The following is a 14,148-nucleotide window of genomic DNA, read 5'->3' as shown; positions in this document are numbered from 1 at the left end:
GGTGGAGGAGGATCCCCTAGGATTTCAATAAGCAAATTGTGTTACAGAATTGGTTCCTGTTTAAAGAATACTTCATCTATTTCCCTTCTTTCATTCATGAACATATCATTTTCATGGTCTAGCAAATTGTGTTCTAAAGGATCACTAGGAGGTACAGCAATAGAAGAAAGACCAATAATTTCATCCTTACTAGACAATTCTTCCTCACGATGTTGTTTACTAAATTTAGAGAAATTAAACTCATGAACCATATCATCCAAGCCAACAGTAACAACATTCTTTTCGGAATCTATTGTAGCATTAACAGTACGCAAGAAGGGTCTACCAAATATAATGGGACAAAAGCTATCCTGTGGAGAACCAAGAACAAGAAAATCAGCGGGATATTTGATTTTCCCACACAAGACTTCAACATCTCTAACAATTCCCATTGGAGATATAGTATCTCTATTGGCAAGTTTAATTGTAACATCAATTTCCTCTAACTCAGCAGGTGCAATCTCATGCATAATTTCTTTGTATAAGCCAATGGGTATAACACTAGCGCTAGCACCCATATCACATAAGCCATGATAACAATGATCTCCTATTTTAACAGAAATAACAGGCACGCCTACCACGGGTCTATGTTTATCTCTATCACAGGGTTTAGCAATTCTAGCAGTTTCACCAGTGAATTGAATAACATGCCCATCAATATTATCAGACAAGAGATCTTTAACAATAGCAACATTGGGTTCTACTTTGACTTGCTCAGGAGGTGTATAAGTCCTAGTATTGCTTTTACGAACAACAGTTGAATCTTTAGCATGATCCTTCATTCTAACAGGGAAAGGGGTTTCTCAACATAAGAAGTAGGAACAATAGGATCATTGTAAGTGACAGTCTTTTCTTCAACTTTAATAGGTGCAGCTACTTTTACTTCTATGGGAGGATGATATTTAAACCACTTCTCCTTGGGGAGATCAACATAAGTAGCAAAAGATTCACAAAAAGAAGCTGCTATCTCAGAGTCAAGTCCATATTTAGTGCTAAACTTACGGAAAATATCGGTATCCATAAAAGATTTAACACAATCGAACATAGGTGTCATACCTGACTCCTTACCTTCGTCGAGGTCCCAATCTTTAGAGTTGCGTTTAATTCTATCCAATAAATTCCATCCATATTCAATAGACTTCATCATAAAAGAGCCAGCACAAGAAGTATCGAGCATGGTGCGATTATTATCAGAAAGTCAAGCATAAAAATTCTGGAGAATTGTCAATTTTGAGAGCTCATGATTGGGGCATGAATATAACATTGATTTAAGCCTCCCCCAAGCTTGAGCGATGCTTTCTCCTTCGCGAGGCCAAAAATTATATATATAATTGCGATCACGATGAACAAGATGCATAGGGTAATACTTTTGATGAAATTCCAATTTCACTCTTTTATAGTTCCATGATCTCGTATCATCACATAGCCTATACCATGTCAATGCGTCTCCCTCCAAAGATAAAGGGAAAGCCATCTTCTTAACAACATCATTGGGTATACCTGCAAGCTTAAATAGTCCACAAATATCATCCACATAGCGTAGATGTTCGTCAGGATGCTTTGTTCCACCTCCTGCAAAAGTGTTAGCTAGCAGTTTTTCCATCATACCCGAAGGAATCTCAAAAGAAGTTACATTTTCAATAGGTTCAGTAGGTTGAGTAGGTTGAGGAGCAACTCTTTTCTCTACTGGACGGGGTGAAGATACCCCGAACAAGCCCCTCAGACAATTACTTTCCATAGTAACAAGTGACAGAAAATTTCAGCACACTAAATAAATTTTTCCTTACCAAATTCCACCTACCAAAGGCGCTTCACTCCCCGGCAACGGCGCCAGAAAAGAGTCTTGATGACCCACTAGTATAGGGGATCTATCGTAGTCCTTTCGATAAGTAAGAGTGTCGAACCCAACAAGGAGCAGTAGGAAATGATAAGCGGTTTTCAGCAAGGTATTCTCTGCAAGTACTGAAATAAGTGGTAACAGATAGTTTTGTGATAGGATAAATTGTAACGAGTAACAAGTAACAAAACTAAATAAAGTGCAGCAAGGTGGCCCAATCCTTTTTGTAGCAAAGGACAAGCTTGGACAAACTCTTATAATAGGAAAAGCGCTCCCGAGGACACATGGGAATATCGTCAAGCTAGTTTTCATCACGCTCATATGATTCGCGTTCGGTACTTTGATAATTTGATATGTGGGTGGACCGGTGCTTGGGTACTGCCCTTACTTGGACAAGCATCCCAATTATGATTAACCTCTATTGCAAGCATCTGCAACTACAACAAAAGTATTAAGGTAAACCTAACCATAGCATGAAACATATGGATCCAAATCAGCCCCTTACGAAGCAACGCATAAACTAGGGTTTAAGCTTCTGTCACTCTAGCAACCCATCATATACTTATTACTACCCAATGCCTTCCTCTAGGCCCAAATAATGGTGAAGTGTTATGTAGTCGACGTTCACATAACACCACTAGAGGTTAGACAACATACATCTTATCAAAATATCGAACGAATACCAAATTCACATGACTACTAATAGCAAGACTTCTCCCTTGTCCTCAGGAACAAACATAACTACTCACAAAGCATATTCATGTTCATAATCAGAGGGGTAATAATGTGCATAAAGGATCTGAACATATGATCTTCCACCAAATAAACCAACTAGCATCAACTACAAGGAGTAATCAACACTACTAGCAACCTACTAGCACCAATCTGGACTTGGAGACAAGAATTGGATACAAGAGATGAACTAGGGTTTGGAGATGAGATGGTGCTGATGAAGATGTTGATGGAGATTGCCCTCTCCCGATGAGAGGAGCGTTGGTGATGACGATGGTGATGATTTCCCCCTCCCGGAGGGAAGTGTCCCCAGCAGAACAGCTCTGCCGAAGTCCTAGATTGGTTCCGCCAAGGTTCCGCCTCGTGGCGGCGGAGTCTCGTCCCGAAAGGTTCTCTTTTATTTTTTTTCTCATCGAAAGACTTCATATGGGAGAAGATGGACGTCGGAGAGCCACCAGGGGGCCCACGAGGTAGGGGGGCGCGCCCAGGGGGCGCGCCCCCCACCCTCGTGAGCAGGGTGTGGCCCCCCTGGCCTTCATCTTTGGCGATGATTTTTCTTTATTTAATTTAAGGTATTCTGTGGAGTTTCAGGACTTTTGGAGTTGCGCAGAATAGTCCTTCAATATTTGCTCCTTTTCCAGCCCAGAATTCCAGCTGCCGACATTCTCCCTCTTCATGTAAACCTTGTAAAATAAGAGAGAATAGCCATAAGTATTGTAACATAACATGAAATAACAGCCCATAATGCAATAAATATTGACATAAAAGCATGATGCAAAATGGACATATCAAGGAGTATTAATATGCATTAAGGATCTGAACATATGATCTTCCACCAAGTAAACCAATTAGCATCAACTACAAGGAGTAATCAACACTACTAGCAACCTGGTTTTGATACAAGATTGGATACAAGAGATGAACTAGGGTTTTGAGAGGAGATGGTGCTGGTGAAGATGTTGATGGAGATTGACCCCCTCCCGATGAGAGGATCATTGATGATGATGATGGTGCTGATTTCCCCCTCCCAAAGGGAAGTTTCCCCGGCAGAACAGCTCCGCCGGAGCCCTAGATTGGTTCCGCCAAGGTTCCGCCTCGTGGCGGCGGAGTTTCCTCCCATAAGCTTGCTTATGATTTTTTTTTCCAAGGTAGAAGACTTCATATAGCAGAAGATGGGCACCGGAGGGCCACCAGGGGGCCCACGAGACAGGGGGCGCGCCTAGTAGGGGGCGCCCCCCACCCTCGTGGCCAGGGTGTGGGCCCCCTCTGGTACTTTCTTTGCTCAATAATTCTTATTAATTCCAAAAATGACTTTCATGGAGTTTCAGGACTTTTGGAGTTGTACATAATAGGTTTCCAATATTTGCTCCTTTTCCATCCCAGAATCCCAGCTGCCGGCATTCTCCCTCTTCATAATAAACCTTGTAAAATAAGAGAGAATAGCCATAAGTATTGTGACATAACGTGTAATAACAGCCCATAATGCAATAAATATCGATATAAAAGCATGATGCAAAATGGACGTATCACATACCTAGTTGAATCTTGATACTGGCAAGTCTCTTTACCCATTCCTTAATGCATTCTCCCGCAACTAACTCATTAGTCACATTGCTTGCAAGGATTCATATGATGTGCATTACCGAGAGGGCCCAGAGATACCTCTTCGATACTCGGAGTGACAAATCCTAATCTCGATCTATGCCAACCCAACAAACACCTTCGGAGATACCTGTAGAGCATCTTTATAATCACCCAGTTATGTTGTGACATTTGATAGCACATAAGGCATTCCTCCGGTGTCCGGGAGTTGCATAATCTCATAGTCGGAGGAATATGTATTTGACATGAAGAAAGCAGTAGCAATAAAACTGAACGATCATTATGCTAAGCTAACAGATGGGTCTTGTCCATCACATCATTCCACTAATGATGTGATCCCGTTCATCAAATGACAACACATGTCCATGGCTAGGAAACTTAACCATCTTTGATCAACGAGCTAGTCTAGTAGAGGCATACTAGGGACATGATGTTTGTCTATGTATTCACACATGTATCAAGTTTCCGGTTAATACAATTCTAGGATGAATAATAAACATTTATCATGAATAAGGAAATATAAAATAACAACTTTATTATTGCCCCTAGGGCATATTTCCTTCAATATCTGCAGTAGAGTGATCAGTAGCACAATAGTAAGATAGTTTGATAGTAGTAGTAACGATAGCAGTAGTAACAACTTTGTAGCAGATGTAACAGTAGCAATAGCAAAAGTAACATAGCAAAGATCAATATGTGAAAAGCTCGTAGGCATTGGATCGGTGGTAACGTTGGATAATATTCATCATATAACAGTCATAACCCACGGAGACAAAGAACTAGCTCCAGTTCATCAATGTATTGTAGGCACGTATGCCGTAAATAGTCATATGTGATTATAGAAAAGAACTTGCATGCCATCTTTTGTCCTACCCTCCTTTTAATAGAGAACCGGAACAAAGCATTAACGCATAGTGAATACATGAACTCCTCAAATTACGCTAATCACCAGAAAGAATCCCAATTGTTATCACCTTGGGGTATGCGGATCATAACTCGTAATAGGTGCATATAACTTGCAAGATCGGATCAAGAACATAGATATAATGGTGAAAACATAAACGGTTCAGATCTGAAATCATGGCACTCGGGCCCTAGTGACAAGCATTAAGCATAGCAAAGTCATAACAACATCAATCTCAGAACATAGTGGTGAAAGTGCAACTATCCCTAGGTGGTTTTGGTAATTAATAACAACATATAGCTCATTGAGCTAATGCTATTCCAAGACTATTATTTCAGGAAAGCTCAATGAATGGCATGGCATGGATGATGAAAGTGGATCCCTCAAAATACTAAGGACAAAGGATTGGCTCAAGCTCAAAAGCTCAAGACTCTTCATTTTACATTTTAGTGATCCAAGATCACATTGAGTCTATAGGAAAAGCCAATACTATCAAGGAGGGATGAGGTGTTGATTCATGTGCTTACTGATATGCTCCAAAACCTTCAACTACTTTCCCACATCCACAAATGACCTAAACCCAAAGTCAAAATCGGTCACACCGAAACTTCCTATCCGGCGCCACTGATTCCAAAAGTCATAGCCACTGCCACAAACCCTAAGCAAATCGGTCTTACCGATAGGGATCTCGGTCTCACCGAGATGGGATTGTAATCTCTCTGTTTCCCTTCGTAACGTTTCGGTCTAACCGAAGTGAGCGATCGGTCCCACCGAGATTGCAATGTAAACTCTCTGTTTCCTTTTTGTAACATTTTGGTCTCACCGAAAAGAGCAAATCGGTCCCATCGAGTTTACCTGACCAACTCTCTGGAAAGCTTATTACCAAATCGGTCTCACTGAGTTTGTCTAATCGGTCTTACCGAGATTACGTTATGCCCTAACCCTAACCGAATCGGTCTCACCGAGATGCATGTCGGTCCCACCACACTAACGGTCACTAGGTTTACTAAATCGGTCCGACCGAGTTTAACAATTCGGTCCCACCGAGTTTGGTAAATTGTGTGTAATGGTTAGATTTTGTATGGAGGCTATATATACCCCTCCACCTCCTCTTCATTCCTGGAGAGAGCCATCAGAATGAACCTACACTTCCAACTTACCATTTCTGAGAGAGAACCACCTACTCATGTGTTGAGACCAAGATATTCCATTCCTACCATATGAATCTTATTCTCTAGCCTGCCCCAAGTTGCTTTCCACTCAAATCTTCTTTCCACCAGATCCAAACCCATTGAGAGAGAGTTGAGTGTTGGGGAGACTATCATTTGAAGCACAAGAGCAAGGAGTTCATCATCAACGCACCATTTGTTACTTCTTGGAGAGTGGTGTCTCCTAGATTGGCTAGGTGTCACTTGGGAGCCTCCGACAAGATTGTGGAGTTGAACCGAGTTTGTAAGGGCAAGGAGATCACCTACTTCATGAAGATCTACCGCTAGTGAGGCAAGTCCTTCGTGGGCGAAGGCCATGGTGGGATAGACAAGGTTGCTACTTCGTGGACCCTTCGTGGGTGGAGTCCTCCGTGGATTCGCGCAGCCGTTACCCTTTGTGGGTTGAAGTCTCCATCAACGTGGATGTACGATAGCACCACCTATCGGAACCACGCCAAAAACATCCGTGTCTCCAATTGCGTTTGAATCCTCCAAACCCTTCCCTTTACCTTCTTGCAAGTTGCATGCTTTAATTTTCGCTGCCTATATACTCTTTGCATGCTTGCTTGAATTGTGTGATGATTGCTTGACTTGTCCTAAAGTAGCTAAAATCTGCCAAACTCTAAAATTGGGAAAAGGTTAAATTTTTATTGGTCAAGTAGTCTAATCACCCCCTTCTAGACATACTTCAAGGTCCTACAAGTGGTATCAGAGGTTTGGTCTCCATTTGCTTTGATTTCCATAGCTTTTGGTGGTCATAGCCTTGGTTTCACAACCTAGGAGAGTATGGCATCTAGCGAGGGAAATTATCACCGTAGAGGTCCTTACTTTGATGGTACTAATTTTACTAGTTGGAAGCATAAGATGAAAATGCATATTCTTGGACATAACCCCGCCGTTTGGGCAATTATTTGTATTGGCTTGCAAGGTGAATTTTTCGATGGGAGAGAACCGAACCGTGAAGCTAATGCAGAAGAATTGAAGATGCCGCAATACAACGCTAAAGCTTGTGATATCATCTTCAACGGATTGTGCCCCGAAGAATTCAAAAAAATCAGCCGTCTTGATAATGCAAAGGAAATTTGGGATACTTTGATTGATATGCATGAAGGTACCGAGTCCATCAAGGAATCCAAGTTGGATGTGCTCCAAAGTCATCTTGACAAGTTCAAAATGAAGGATGGTGAAGGTGTCGCTGAAATGTACTCTAGGCTTGCTCTTATCACAAATGAGATTGCCGGCTTAGGGAGTGAAGAGATGACCGACAAATTCATCATCAAGAAGATCTTAAGAGCATTGGATGGAAAGTATGATACCGTGTGCACATTGATTCAAATGATGCCAAACTACAAAGATCTCAAGCAAACGGAAGTCATTGGAAGGATTGTTGCTCATGAGATGTCACTCAAGGATAAGGAGGAACTTCACAACAAGTCAAGTGGTGCTTACAAAGCCTCAAGTGAAGCCCCCACATCATCAAGTGAGAAACCAACCTTCAATGAAGAATTGAGCTTAATGGTGAAGAACTTCAACAAATTCTACAAGAGTAGAAGCAAAGAAAGAAGCTCCAAATCAAGGTCTTACAATGACAAGAGATCTTCCAACCGTGAGCGCAATTGCTACAATTGTGGGAGACCCGGACACTACTCCAATGAGTGTACGATACCCTACAAAAGAAGAGAAGATTCTCCAAGAAGAAGGAGCAAAAGAGAAGAATCACCACCAAGAGAGAGGAGGAGTAGAGATGATCGTTATGAACGAAGACCCTCACGGAGAAGCAAGGATTCGGAAAGGAAGGACAATTCATCGAGGAGCTACACAAAAAACTGAGACATCAAGCTCATGTTGGTAAATGGGTATCCGGCTCCGACTCCGACAATCACTCCGAGAGAATCTATCACTCCGACTCTGAATATACTCAAGATGAAGGTGTTGCCGGTCTAGCACTTTAGTCAACCAACTCCTACGACATATTTGATTCACCAAATGAAGGTGTTGGAAGATGCTTCATGGCCAAAGGTCCAAAGGTAACACATCCCGAGTATGTTGATTTCAATAGTGATGAAGATGACTTGCTTGTGGATGATGATTTACTTGTTGACAACTCTAGTGATGAATACTATGATGAAACGTCAATTAATCATGCTAATCATGCTAAAACGAATGACAATGATAAGGAGAAGATTGAGGTTCTAACTAAAGAATTAAACTCTCTTAAGTTGGCTCATGAAACTATCTACGAAGATCATCGAGAACTCTTAAGGGCTCATGAGAAGTTACGCTTTGAAAAGCTCAATCTTGAGCAAGAGCATGAGTTCTTAAAAGCAATCAATGATGATCTTCGCAAGAAAAGTTCTTCTTAGATTGCCAAGCATTTACTCTTATCTACTTACATGCCTCAAGTCAAGTCTAGTAACAAGTACAAGAAAGATACTTCCTCTAGTAGTAACAATAATAATGTCAAATCCAATATTGTTGCTTCTAGCAGTTCTCTTGATTCCACTAATGATTCTCTTAGCCAAGTTACACTTGAGCAAGAAAATAGCTTATTGAAGGGAATTATAGAGAAATGTGTTTACAAGAGCCTTGCCGGGAGTAAGCAATTCGAGGAAATTGTACGCAAGCAAGGAAGGCACCGGAAGAATCAAGGTGTTGGTTTTGAACGAAAGTTCAATGCCAATGGAGTTGAGTGGGAAGAAGATCAATACCCCAAGACGAAGTTTGTTCCTCAACAAGAGAAGTATGATCCTACTTCCTTCAAGGGAACACGAGCTCAAGATGATCTTCCACCACAAGACCACAAGAAAAAAGGCAAGGACAAGCTTCAAGAAGAGATTGATGCATTTGAAGAAGCACCTAAAGCCTCGTTCAAGTGGGTCCCCAAGACTACGTCAAGTTCTACTTCATCAAGTACAACTAAAACTCCAATGATTCCCATCAAGATGATGTGGATCCCAAAGAAGAAGAACTAGAGAGTTCTTGAGGGTGACTCCGCCAACATTCTTCACTCATATCATTTTGGCAAGAACAAGTGCAATCAACTTCCACATCTTGCACTAGTTCAAGGAGTCACAAACCCTCATGTTGGTAAGACAAGGGACAAGGTAACCTAATGATTTCATGGACATCATCTTGTGTGTGCATCACTCTATGTCTATGGATATTCTTGTTTGTTCCTTGTGGGACTAACCCATGTAGGTAAGTTGAAAGTGCAACTCACTCCAAAGGATTGCTCCAAATGATCTACATCAACATTGAGCATCTACATATTCAACACCTACATGAAGTCGTCATCGACAAAACCCAAGGTTAGTTCATCCCTCTAAGGGGGGATCTCACATCTAGCGGGAGCTTAACTCTAAAGAATTGAGTCAAAGCAACTCTAATGGTGTGAACACATTAATGCATTATGTAAAAGTGGTAACCCCACTTGAGCTTAAACGATGAGTATGACCTATGATCAAATGTTCTCATTTGACTCCTAAGTCAATATACTCATATATATAGATGACCTAGTCATCGCCAATTGTTTGATAGATGCTAGAATTGGTTGTGCATGATTTGCCACATATTTCATTTGCTATCTTATTGTGTGAGCATGCTGGTGCATATTTTGCTCATTCAAGGACATCCACTTGTTGTTTTGATTGTTTGGTTTCTTTTCTTTTTGCCAAGTGGATGAAAAAGAATGCTTAAGAACCTTCTTTAGCTATCTATTCTTTTCTCATCTCAAACTCTATTCATGCTACATCACAAAATATGATCAAGTCAGATTCGAACCACTCTGTGTGAGTAGCACTCAGAGTCCCCGATTCGTCATAGACTTGAACTTCCAAAACCTCTTTGGGATTCTCGGTCTGACCGATTCTTCCATTTCGGTCCTACCGAGATCACCAAGTTGATCTGAGTTTTCAATCTCGGTGCAACCGATTTGAACTTTTCGGTCTCACCGATTTGCTGTAACTGAACACAGTTAGGCATCTCAGTGCCACCGAGTTGTTCCACTCAGTCACACCGACAGGGTCGGGCTATATATAGCCACGGGCAAAAGTTTGGAAATTTCTCCGAAACCCTTCGCCTGCGCAACAGCTCGCTCTACCATCGTGGTCTCCAGATCGTCTCCTCACCGCCAGCAGCCTCCTGTCGCTAGTCTTCGTCGCCGTCAACGGAATTCGTCCCCGCTGTTGTCGTCGTAGCAAGTCCACTGCCAAGTTAGGGTATGGACTTGATCTTTGTGCTATCCACGTCTGATTCCTAGCACATTGTTTTCATATTGATTCTTGCCACAATTGAGATTCTTCTATCCAACCAAAATAGTCCGTAGATTAGATGTGATTCAAATTTTTAGGGTTAGGTTTCCGCCGAAATCATCTCGGGCCCACCGAGTTGAAAAACTCGGTCTCACCGATTTGGCGTATGCCATTGCACTAGTGACTCTCGGTCTGACCGAGAATTACTAATCGGTGTGACCGATTTGAAGATTCTGTGAAACCCTAGCAGTCTCGGTGCCACCGAACTGAAACTCGGTCCAACCGTGATCATCAGTTTAGGTTCCAAAACTGCTTCGGTATCACCGAGTTTGAAAATCGGTTGATTCGAAATGCTTTCTGTGGAAAACTAAAACTGAACTTTTGAATCATTCTTTTGCAAAAATCTCTGCATTTTGTGATGCTCATCTATTCTATCTCATCTATAACTCTTCACAAGGTCAGCAGTCAGCTTTTGTAGTATGTCTGATCAGAGTGACAGCCAGAACAGGTCTGAAGAACAGATGGACTTGAGTGAGGGCACTAGTCCCTTAACTTCAGATGATGGGAGCAGAAGTACTCCTAGCAACTTGCCTAAGGCTGCAACTAGGCAAAGGAGGAAGAGAACCTCAGACTTAGAGGATGAGGATTACAAAGCTGAGGAGGATGAGGCCACTTCCAAGAAAGTGGTGCTCAAGAAAGAGTATGGCTCTGCACAAAGCACAAAGCCAGGCCTGAAGAAGAAAGTTCCTGCCAAGAGAACTCCAATGCCAAAGGCCAGGAAGTCCACTCAAGTGCCAGCTCAAGCTCAGCCCAAAGATGCACCCAAAGCTACCTCCAAGGCCAAGCAAGCTCCAAAGAGGAATACTATGAGTATTCCGGCTGCTGAAAAGAACAAGGCCCCAGTGCCCAATGTTGCAGAAGATGAAGATGAAGAAGGACAGGTCCTTAGAAAGCTCAAGCCCAAGATAACCACAATGATGCCCATCCTGTGGCTGAGGACATGAGAATCAGGAAGGATTCAGGGCTAAGGGTGTGGAGGATGGAGGACCCATATGCTTCAAGAAGAAGAACTGTTGTTGACTACAGGTTCCACACAAAGGAACAGCAGGACTTTTATGAGACCATTCTGTTGGACAAGAAGCCCATTGTCTGTGATATGAGGTGGGTTGACTGGAAATTCATCAGGGAGAATGAGCAGGACTACCCTGGAGTGGAGGAGAGCTTTATTGCTTGTGGAGTAGCAGATTTTGTTGGACAGAAGTTTACCAACTGGAATGATGAGCTTATCATGCAGTTCTACTCCACAACACATTTTTACCTAGATGGTAGAATTGTTTGGATGTCTGAAGGTACAAGGTACTAGTCCACTGTTGAATAATGGGCAAGTCTGGTCAATGCCCCCAAGGAAGAAGAGGATGACTTGGACATATATGCAAAGAAGAAGTTGGGACATAATTCAATGGCTCACATGTACAAGGAGATTCCTGACAAGGCTGTAGAGACTCACAAGTTTGGATCAGTTCACTTTCTGCTGTCAGGATTGGCAACCATCAATTGGATCCTAAGGCACACTTTGTTGCCCAAGTCAGGTGACCATAACATGATCAGAGGACATGCCATCAACATGTTGCATGTGTTTGATGTGTCCCAGATGTTCAAAGTCATGAGCCTCATCATTGAAGCAATCAAGAGGACTGCAGCAGATCAGAAGAGGAGCTATGGATATGCACCTCAGATTCAAGAATTGATCAACTCAAAGATGGGCATAGGGAAATATCAGTTGGATAAGGAACATTTTCCAATTTATCCAGACTTTGAGGACAATGAGGTTGTCATGAATGAAGATGATCCACAGTCAGTCCAAGCTCAGGAGAAGAAGGAGAAGGCAAAACAGGAGAAGGCTGCCAAGATGCCAACTCAAGAGGAGGCATCTGAGTATTTCTTGAAAACCAAACAAGAGTAGCTTGGTTACTTGATAGCATCAACTCTGAGGATTGAGAAAGGGTTGGCCACCCTAACTCAAAACCAGGAGAGCCTGGAGAGAATCATGGAACAAAAGTTCTATGATCTAGATGTCAAGGTAACTGAGATTCAGTCAGTTGTGGAGCAGCTGCAGGATGACATGCAGGAGAGGAAGGGCAAGACAACCACCAATGTGTTTGCCAGAGTGCCCAGAGCCCAGAGGTCAGTTGCAGTGCCAGTGACAGACACTAGAGCAACAACTTTAGCACCAGCTACTGCCCCAACAGTTCTAGCACAACCAGCTCCAGCACCAACTCCTCCAGCACCATCCACTTCAACTGAAGCCTTCGTCCAAGGAGCCATCTCTACACCACCACCAGAAGATCAAGCCTGAGAGATGATCTAGCACTATGCATTTTCTATGAACTTTTTGGTAACTTGTTGCCAAAGGGGGAGAAAAATGTATAGATCATAGGCTTCGAGAGAGAGTGTTGCTTTTGTTCTCTCTTGCTTTATTTGGTGGTTTTTCAAACTTTGTTTGCTTTTGGTTGAGATACCATGACTGTGAGACATTGATGATCATGTGTTTGATCATAAGCTACACTTATGCATGCTTGATATTATCCTATCTATCTTATGTGATCTCTCACTATGCTTGGTGATGAGTGCATGTATTCATTGTTTATTATTTTGAGCGCTCCACCAAGATGTATGTGACATGGAATAGTAACCCATGAGCCTAATTCATTGTGCATTTGCAGTCCAAAGCAAATCTTAAACTATGCACAAATTTAGGGGGAGCTCTTGCTTATCACATACTTCTCAAAGCGACGATGTTATTCAATCTTATTATCATTTGTCAAAGCTTTGATCTATATGTTGTCATCAATTACCAAAAAGGGGGAGATTGAAAGTGCAACTATCCCTAGGTGGTTTTGGTAATTAATAACAACATATAGCTCATTGAGCTAATGCTATTCCAAGACTACTATTTCAGGAAAGCTCAATGAATGGCATGGCATGGATGATGAAAGTGGATCCCTCAAAATACTAAGGACAAAGGATTGGCTCAAGCTCAAAAGCTCAAGACTCTTCATTTTACATTTTAGTGATCCAAGATCACATTGAGTCTATAGGAAAAGCCAATACTATCAAGGAGGGGTGAGGTGTTGCTTCATGTGCTTACTGATATGCTCCAAAACCCTCAACTACTTTCCCACATCCACAAATGACCTAAACCCAAAGTCAAAATCGGTCACACCGAAACTTCCTATCTGGCGCCACCGATTCCAAAAGTCATAGCCACTGCCACAAACCCTAAGCAAATAGGTCTTACCGATAGGGATCTCGGTCTCACCGAGATGGGATTGTAATCTCTCTGTTTCCCTTCGTAACGTTTCGGTCTAACCGAAGTGAGCGATCGGTCCCACCGAGATTGCAATGTAAACTCTCTGTTTCCTTTTTGTAACATTTCGGTCTCACCGAAAAGAGCAAATCGGTCCCACCGAGTTTACCTGACCAACTCTCTGTAAAGCTTATTACCAAATCGGTCTCACCGAGTTTGTGTAATCGGTCTTACCGAGATTACGTTATGCCCTAACCCTAACCGAATCG

This window comes from Triticum aestivum, chromosome 2B (assembly GCF_018294505.1).
Source record: "Triticum aestivum cultivar Chinese Spring chromosome 2B, IWGSC CS RefSeq v2.1, whole genome shotgun sequence".
In the NCBI taxonomy this organism is placed as follows: domain Eukaryota; kingdom Viridiplantae; phylum Streptophyta; class Magnoliopsida; order Poales; family Poaceae; genus Triticum; species Triticum aestivum.
This window is presented reverse-complemented; position numbering follows the sequence as displayed.